This window comes from Hyalella azteca, unplaced genomic scaffold (assembly GCF_000764305.2).
Source record: "Hyalella azteca isolate HAZT.00-mixed unplaced genomic scaffold, Hazt_2.0.2 contig10083, whole genome shotgun sequence".
NCBI lineage: Eukaryota > Metazoa > Arthropoda > Malacostraca > Amphipoda > Hyalellidae > Hyalella > Hyalella azteca.
This window is the reverse complement of record NW_025940132.1, coordinates 38,742-49,100: the sequence shown is the minus strand read 5'-3', so window position 1 is coordinate 49,100 and position 10,359 is coordinate 38,742.

Below are 10,359 nucleotides of genomic sequence, written 5' to 3'. Positions count from 1 at the left end.
CGAGACTCGCAGCCAGGCGCTTGTTCGTAGACCACGACAGACTCTCGCTAGAAGCCCTCAATCACGAGGGTATTTTGAGCCTTTAAACATATTCATAATTCGTTTATTGAAGATCTGCTCTTCGCACAAAATAAACCATCGAGGTGAGTTATAAATGCAGTACTAATTTTTACTAAACGATGTCTAATTATTAAGCGTATACTCTCATTGTGAATTGTGAATACTCAATTTATAACCAAATTAATTGATTTATGACCGATATAATTTTACAGAGAACACAAACGATTTTCGTAAATAATATGCAACTCAATTATTGTAATTGTTCACTATATAGAGAGTCAGATAGTTATAAATCAAATTTCTCATTTTTTCTAAGAAATTAAATTATTCGTCAGTTAATCCTAATTAATTTACCACTGTAATTATAATTCATCATTCGTCCGCTCCCAATAGTGTAAATGTGAAAGATAAATTTTTTTTAAACGTTCCTCGCTTTGTTCAGATATATAGTGAGGATCGATGCTATTACGATAGTGACATTGGAGCGAACTTAGAGCAACTTACATTGCCAGAGTTTTCTTTTTTTGTTGATTACAAACCTTTACCGTGGCCAGAAAATATTTTGTTTCATATCAAAACGTAAACGCTCATGTAAACCTGACGAGCCAAACGAACAACAATTGAATGGGGACATACTAGTGTAGTTCACAAATTTACGTGCGACTGTTATTCTTTACTGAGCAAGTCATTCTATTCGATTATATTATGCATTCTAATCGATTATAAGGCTGATAAAGATTGTTTCTTTTGTTTTTAGCTTAATTTCATCTTGCATCCAGTTAATTGAATAAATCATTAAATCCGCGCTGAAGATTTTGAACAATCGTCTTGTGGAAATTTGCGATCTTGAGCGAATTTTTGTTTCAAATTTAATTTGTGGTTACTATTTTATCAGATAAATAACTGAGGCGTGCAATCTTAAAACAATAGCAAACATAAGACGGTTTATTACGCTGTTACTCATGTACGGTTTATTTTGCTATTAGTATGAATTTGACTATTAACTTCTCATTTTATTCAGCGGCTCTGAAGCACCGATCACTGCTGTTTACTCAGACTGGAGCAAGCTGCTTACTTTACTCGAACTCAGATGTTTGCTCTCACTGAATATTTCTAGGTACTCTGACTGAACCTCGTTGGTCACTTTGACCACACTTTGATGGTTACTTCAACGAAATTTGCGAAATATTGTTTGTAGATCGGCATAACTTCGGTAATTAGATCGACCGAACATATCGCGTGTAATTAAGTGTTTCGCAGAAAAGACCAATTACTTTGATTGTGATATATTAGTCACGGGGAGGCAATAGGATAGTGTAAATGACGCAAGTTAGATCTTGCAAAAGATTTTAAATTGAGCAATTCAGCTAAACTGATATATGGTTGGAAAGTGGAGGATATATTGGTAGAGAATTAAATTGGGATAGTCTAACTCACATGGCTGCTCTAAATTTGAGCGATTAAATTTTTTTACACCTATGATCACTACCGGTCAACATTAATGCTCAATGAAAAATCTTCATACTCATTAAGCATTTCTTTAGTCATCGTAATTAGTTGGACTTTTCTATATATTCCAAATATCTGCTCATTAAATATATCCCAGCAGCATTGGCGTAACTGGAAAAATGAACTGCTGGACGGTCATGCTGCTCGTACAGCTGCTGCAGCTGGTGGCAGCTGGAGAGTATCCCGCCTTCAAGGTGGTGATGAAAGACATCGACATCATCGCGCCCAACGTGTCGTACAAAGGCGACACTTTGTGTGAGTTGTGTGGGTCGCGCCCAACGTGTCGTACAAAGGCGACACTTTGTGTGAGTTGAATTGGTGGACTTTATGTTCTAGGTCGATTCATGTGCGTTTAATATGTATGAGTATATATAAGTATGAAAGAAAAATATAGTAAATGATTACTGCCGACCTAATTTGCTCTTATACAGGTAGTTGGCTGACAAGTGCAGGAATGCGGTGGTTCAATTAATTGAGCTTATGTTTGAACGACCTAGCAATCTGTTTGTTACATTGACGTTAGTTACGATCCGTGTAGTCTGCGTTTATAGTTGGGTATTGCTTCAGAATTTGTAAAATTGAAGCTACTTTATAGCAGTATTCGTATATGCATGGAAAGTTTGAGAGACAGTTATTATCCCTTTCTTCTTTCTATCAGCAAATGTCCTTATAGGTATTCGCCTCTAATGATGAATTTGATATATGGTCGAGCATGATAATATTGAACTGCTTTTCAGATTTGCGTAGATTATTTCCCCAAATATTCTGTATATTTCCAACGATAAGACCTGTAAGATAGTAAATTAACATAATGTCTTTTTAAACTCTTATTAACTACAAAATTAATTCCTGGCACTTGTTAAAAATCACTCCTGAAAAAAAATCCCTCTTGCAAAATCAATTGCAGGCGCTTGTCGTACCAAGTGCCTCGTACAGCCGCAGTGCACGGCAGCGACGTACGATAAGCCCTCGTCTACGTGCAACCTCACGTACGTCAGTCAGTGCGAGACAAAAGTACAGAACACAACCGGCGTTATTGATCTCTTCAAGTACGGTGAGTACAATTTTTTGACTATGCGCCAACATAATCTTTCCATTTCGGTGATGATATTATAGGAGGTTGATCTCTAGGTAACGACTGGACCTTTCCAAGTATGCTGCGTTAGTATAAGTGAAATATTGCTTAGTGAGCGTATTTCCTACAATGGCCACCAGGAAGCCAGCCAATACTCGCACATGCTGCTGTAAAATTGCGATTTAATTTACCGACTCGCGAAAACGTATGCAATTTATGAATGAAATTCTTCAGTTGTAGAGTATTTATTAATCACTAGAATTTGTAAGCCTAAGCATTTCGGGTCCAAAATATTCAAAACATTTTTTAAACAACAACAGACACGGTCATCATAGACGTGTTCCTCACCACGGCTATCACAACCAACGGGTCTCTGGCGAACCAACGGCGTCTCTGCAGGGCAGAAGGCGGCGAGCCTCTCGTCATCAAGACCAAGCAAGTCAGAGACAAGGCAGTGCAACTCGTCAAGGGTGAGAAGTTGCTTCTACGAGCACATTTTGAAAATTGCAGTCAAACTTATTTGAATAAATATTCATGCAAATAGTATCGAAATTATTATTAGTATCGAGACCATTACGCAAGCCTTGGAATTTTGTTCAAGATAAGAAGAAATTCTTAGGCTCATAATTTATATATAATTTCTGGTGTCATTTTAAAATTTGCGTACCTGAACCATCTGAAACCGAGAATATTCATGCCATAACATCCTCTGGCCCACAATCTCGTACAACGATTAACAACCGACGAGCGAAGAATTTTCCTCTACCAGGCATGTGATCAGTTCTGATAACTTCAATGCACACTTTAACTTTATTCTCGAACAGAAAACGGCAACCAATATTTGTTGTTGGAGCTCGTTGCCTGGCTGAGCGCCTCCTGCAACGACTCTCTGCCCTACCGAAACTTCGTCTGGCCTGACGGCACCGACATCCACAACTGCGCCTCGCAAGCAACGGACGTCCAGGAACTCTACATAACTGATGGACCAGCATCAATGTTCTCAGAATATAACGTGATCAAACGTTCAATAGGTCAAAAAGGCATCATGTACCCAGTGCTGTGCTTCAACTATTAACATGTACGCATAACTCTCAAGTGTTAAGCTGGCTGGCTTTACTTTTTCATATCAACTTCTGCAGGGTGTCAGGAGTTGAATGAAGCAGTCGTGATTCAACTCTTTATGAACGTACACAATTTAGAGATAGTTTCAATACAAATGAAAGTCGTTGAACTGCCAGAGTGCCGTGTCTTGTCTGAAATAAACTCAAATACCTTTACTAACTACTATTATTTTAGTTGTTCGCACTATTCATCGCACCATTCATACTCTAGTGTTCGCACTATTGATACTCGAGTGTCAATTAAATGGTACGCACGATTGGTACGCACGTTGAAATGGTACGCCTACCAAAAAGTAACGCAGCCCCGATTGTAATTTACTGTTAAACGCCAGGTAACTAATCTCAGCAATCCACCTTAATTTAAATTGAAACATTTCCCCAACTTAATACGCTAATTATTAGCACATAATAAAGGAAATTTTTAAAAAATAAAACATAATAGTAGGACATTGTATAATTATATTAGCCGCTATTGTACTAAACCTCCAGTTGTATGTATAAGATCGGAAAAAGTTCTAGAGCATTTTTTGAGTGCTCATCAGTCAAATTAACATTTGCGCGAGCAAGCATAGAAATATGGAGAAATTCAAATATTTTATTGAAGTTCAAGAATGAATGAACGTTATAAGATATATTGATACCAATATTTTCTAGTACATATTTTATAAAATTTTGCTTCTTGAAGAAATGAATTGATGTTGAATCAATAATATACGGTCACTGCCATGTAGCGATCGGTCAGAGCGATCTAATGCTTGACTGAGGCATGACAACGTAGTAGCCCCAAGAGGAGGGCCGGGGGACCATGGTGGTTCTTTTGGGAGATATTAAGTGACCATGTGTGATACCTTAAATTGCAAGTTCTGCTAAAAAAGTTTACAATTTCCGTTCTGGATAAAAGTACAATATTATTTTCTAAACTCAATGTGGAGGTGCTGAATAATAGTTATATTGAAATCCATATCTCCATAAGTCTCACTGCTCAGCACAAATATATTGTAGGCTCACAACCACGAGCGCGTGCATCACATTCGTTTATTTTTTGCATTTGAAGTGAAGAAAAACTTTGCATGGGATAGAAATTTTCTTACATTAATTTTTCTAGGTAACAACCAAAGTAGAAATTTGAGGTCCATCAAGAAATTCCATACGTAATAGACAGCTGAATTACAAATAATACATCACAGTGGTAATTAGCTGTACAGGACGCCTAATTTACCAGTGAAATATAGGATCTTTGTTGGCATTCTCCTTCTGATTAGTGCATTCCGTATAGATCATGGGCTGACAATGCGTTACATTAGTGCATTCCGTAGCTATAGTAATAGTGCATTATATAGTGGTAATTAATGAATTCCGTAGCAAATGTAGCTACGGAATTACCTAATTACCACTATATAATTAGTGAATTCTGCAGCTATAGTAATAGTGCATTATATAGTGGTAATTAATGAATTCCGAAGCAAATGTAACTATACCATACAATAGTGCATTCCGTATAGGTCATGAGCTGACAGTACATAACGCATTCAGCTCCCTGATTATATCATTTCACTCTATTGATTAAATATCAGAGCCATCATCTAAATGAGAAAATAATGCTATTTTTTCATTCAACTTCTTGGATTGAACATGATTGTTGGACGTTCATCAGAAAATCACAGTGAAGAAAAATTATTAACAATTAACTAGTGATATGAAGAAGATAATTAATTATATTCTACCAATAAAAAAGCAGGAACCTTGCTGCGAAGTTTTAATTATAATCTGTTGCACGGAAAGTTCCCACAAAATTAATAGATACCGTTGTTTCTTGAATCATTCTTTTGTGTAAATCAAATTAACCTGAACATACTGTATTTATGAAAAACATGTTTTGCTGCATTATGTTTGACCCACTTAGAACCGAATGAACTTTTAAACATTCAATTAATTACCAACCTTCAGTTGTTCGTGATTATTAACAGTCAGGAAAACTTCGATACGATGAGAGAGTATATTAGGCATGCTCAAAATATGTAAAAATTTTAATTTTATATAGATGAATACATAGAAAGAATCGAAATTTTAGTACTGGAAATCCTTATATATACGGAGTAAATTAATTAATAAAATAGATAAGACTCGATGAGTCTGATGCTCGAATAATGAATAATTGCCACAGAGTAAATAGGTGTGTAAAAGTTTTTAGCCAAAAGCTATAACTAATACTATAAAGAACTTTCCACTCGTGAAATGCAATCTTCGATTTTATATAATGTTGCTTACTTTCAAACATTAAAGTCATAAATTTTCATGCGTTTTGAATGCAGGGAATAAATAAAAATACCACCTGAGCATGTTAATATTATTGATGAATCAACAGTGCGTTAGTGAAGCTATATAATTAGAGAAGTTTGTGTAATGGAGGCACTAGCCTCTGTGTAGTCACCAGGTGGTAGCAAGGTAGTTATATTGTTTCTTTATTAATCGTGTGTGATCCGTGCAATATTTTTTTATTTGATTATTTATTTAATTATAAATTTGTGTTCTCATTTTTGTGTGTGCAGAAAGGCTCCGAAATAAGGACTTGAAAAGATTCTCTACGAAAATCGATAGTGAGCCAAAAGAAACGCGTGGTTTTTATATTTGCTTTGGTACATGAAGAAATGTCGTTTAAATTAATTATTTTATATTACGTTTTATTTATCCATCTTTAAGTAGCATAAGATTTATCATTCATTTTAATGTCAGTGGCTATTGACGGTTTTATTTTCATATTTATTTATCTATGGAATGGACCTCGACAGCTTCATTTAAATATATTTGTAGTTCCGAGCTTCGAACCCACGCCCACATAAACTGTGACAAATATACATAAGATAATCATGTGAACTGTTTCTTAACACAAGTTCTGATTAATGCTGCAAGTAATCAATGACTCAATCGCGTCAAGTAGCCTCATGTAAACGACTTTTTAGGCGTCATTTTTTAAATTAAATTTGTCTTTTTGGACATGAGGAGATTATTAGAATATCAACCTAGCAGAAAACGACCCACAAAATCTCCGCGGAGTTTAGTGTGAGTATTTAACTTACTGCGATTTCGAAAAATGAAATAAATAGTATTTTGTTATATGACTACTGATTAGAACAAAGCTCGGAAAAAGTATGCACAAATATTTATTGTTAAATCTCAATTTTGTATCTGAATGCAAGTAATACTACCTTAATATATAACAAAAAATATTTAAAGTCCAAATTCAGCATTAATAACTTTCGTACAGCTAAAGAAAAAACTATAAGTGAAAACACCAATAAACGTTAATGTACGAGTTAAACAATTGTGAGGCTGATATAACTAATTTCACGTTAAATTGATTAATTCTAAGTTATACTAATTGTTTTGCAAAAATGACACCGTAAAGTAAAGACACCTTTGGCCCGGATCAGATGAACATTTGCATTTTTAACCATAACAACAAAATCTCAGTATTCTTATTCAAAATCTCAGTTACACTGCAGCACATAATAAGGCTTCGGCAACAACTTCAGATCGTCATGAATATATACCTCATCAAACTGATATCGATTTAGAATATGTAGTGCAGATTAATGACAAGTAGCCTGTAGATTGTAGAGTTTGACAAGTAGCCTTCATTTTGACAAGTGGCCTGTAGAGTTTGACAAGTAGCCTTCATTTTGACAAGTAGCCTGTAGAGTTTGACAAGTAGCCTTCATTTAGGCAAGTACCCTGTAGAGTTTGACAAGTAGCCTTCATTTTGACAAGTAGCCTGTAGAGTTTAACATGTAGTCTTCATTTGACAAGTAGCCTGTAGAGTTTGATTTATATTCTAATAATGACACAGCTCATTATTAGAATATAGATGAGTTGCTCATGCAACTAATCTATTTTATTAATGTTGCTTAGTTCGTTGTTTTACGGCAAGTAAAGTGATACACGAGAAAGTTAGACAGTTTGCAATGTTTCTATACTTATGGTTCAAAATTTAAACGAAATGATAAAGATATCGAGGTAGCCGACATATAGATTTTACAGAACACAAAGGCCATCTAAAAAGCCTTTCGAATTGATGAACTTATCTGAATAGGACGTAAATTTTTGAGCCATGGGAACATAACTAGTAATAGTTTTCGATAGAATTGATTATGATTTTTGGAAAGCCGTTTAGTCTTGGCTTTTTGGAAAAGTAAAAAATTAGGGATGAGCTGTAAAAAGTTCAGAATCTAATATTTATAGCACAGCACCGGGTAACCCGCGGTTCTTTGAACTGCTGAACGCCGGACGACGTTTTGTTCCGTCAGCATTGTTGCTGGTCCGTCTAGGCCGCCATAAGACGCCTGTACATCGGTTGCATTTGAGGCACAGTTGCGGATGTCGGTGCCGTCAGGCCAGAAGAATTGTCGGTTTTTGTTACCAAAGGCGCTCAGCCAGGCGGACTTTCCACTCTCATATCCAGGGCTATTGTCTGTTGACAGTGAAGCGACCCATGATGAGGTACTCAATGATTAATAAAGATGCAAGATAATGCAATGAAGAAGGATTAGAACAAATTAAAAAAATTTATACACTAATTTCATGCTATAGCCGGAAATTTTCAACTTCATGCGACTGGCCCTAACTAAATAAAGTTGAATAAAATTATTAAAACTCGGTCGCAGAAATGATATCCATTTATGTTGATCTCATTGTCGGTAGACACAAATATCTCATGCCATTACTACATGAAATGAAGGGAATTGGAGAGAAAGTTGGAATTACAGATGAGTCCCAATCATTCCTAGTTTGTTTTTGTCTTGCATAGTCCTGGCCATATCGCCATCAGCAATGCTTCATAATTATTTATTCAACCGATTTAATTTTGTGATGTAAGTTTTAATTTGAGATGACGTGCCTTTGAAAACTTATATAACTAAAATATGGATTAAATAAGAAAACTGAGACGTTAATTCAGATAATAATTTAAAATGTTGTCAGCAATTCAATGCCAATTATTTTACAAAATTAGACCATTTTCCCAAATTATTTCGTTATTTTCCAGAATTTTACAGACCAAGCATATCTTACCCTTGACGAGTTGCACTGCCTTGTCTCTGACTTGCTTGGTCTTGATGACGAGAGGCTCGCCGCCTTCTGCCCTACAGAGACTACGCTGGATCGCCAGAGACCCGTTGGTTTTGATAGCCGTGGTGATGAACACGTCTCTGACGACCGTGTCTGTGGTACGTTTTAGTTTTACATTTTCTAAAGTAATAATTTTATCGAGCTTGCCCTGGTCAAGACGTTAAAATTTTGCCAGCAGCTTAATACTTTCGCGGATTAATTACTTTTTCAATGTTCTTTGTCTTTGGTAGAATTACTTTGTCAATGTTCTTTGTATCTGGTAGAAATCTTGATTTAAATGTCTTCAAGCATAATTTGGGCTTAGATGAAGGCGTTTGTTTGCTAATATTATTTAGCTTTTTTGTCTAGAGTTTAAATTTTATTCACCAATATTAATTTCATGAAGATTCAATGACATGGATAAATTTGATACATTTTTATTCAACCTTATGTAACTTATTTAGCTTTATTAACAACCAGTCATAGTTTAATTTCAATTTAATATGGAATTCCATGAATTATTCAGCCTCAAATAATTATTAATCTTTCAATAATTATAATCAGTATAATGATTCTTATTTGAATGTTTACTCACCGTACTTGAAGAGACCAATAACGCCGGTTGTGTTCTGTACTTTTGTCTCGCACTGACTGACGTACGTGAGGTTGCACGTAGACGAGGGCTTATCGTACGTCGCTGCCGTGCACTGCGGCTGTACGAGGCACTTGGTACGACAAGCACCTGGAATTGATTTCAATCCAATGAGATAAGCGGGCGTGAACATTTTTTGCATATTATTATCAGGATTTTGCCATTCAAAAAGATGGCAAACATATTCGCAATAGTATTAATAGTTCTTGACTCACATTCTGTAGTTTAATGAGTGATTTCTACCGACACTAATTGAAACTGGTGGAAAAGGCCTTGACAGGGCGGAGGTAAATTAGAAGTTAACCTATTTATGGAAATTAAATCAGAAATGTTGAACAGCCTTGAGGCAATTGACAAGCTCTGATCAGAATTAACGTGGACCATGGAACCATCATTGCAACACTAAAATAAAATTTGGATACCTCGACGGAGATTTGAATCTCTGCTTTAAAACAGTTGAATGATAAAATCATGAGTTAGCTTATTGATGAAGCAAACAACAAAATTTGGGTTAATTCCGAAAGCCTTTAATATAATTGCAATGTGTTTCTATTTCTCAATAAAACAGCATTTAAAATAAACTCTCTCGCAAAAATTCAATTCCTAGTGAACAACACTGCTAAATTCGACCCACACAACTCACACAAAGTGTCGCCTCTGTACGACACGTTGGGCGCGACCCACACAACTCACACAAAGTGTCGCCTCTGTACGACACGTTGGGCGCGACCCACACAACTCACACAAAGTGTCGCCTTTGTACGACACGTTGGGCGCGACCCACACAACTCACACAAAGTGTCGCCTTTGTACGACACGTTGGGCGCGACCCACACAAC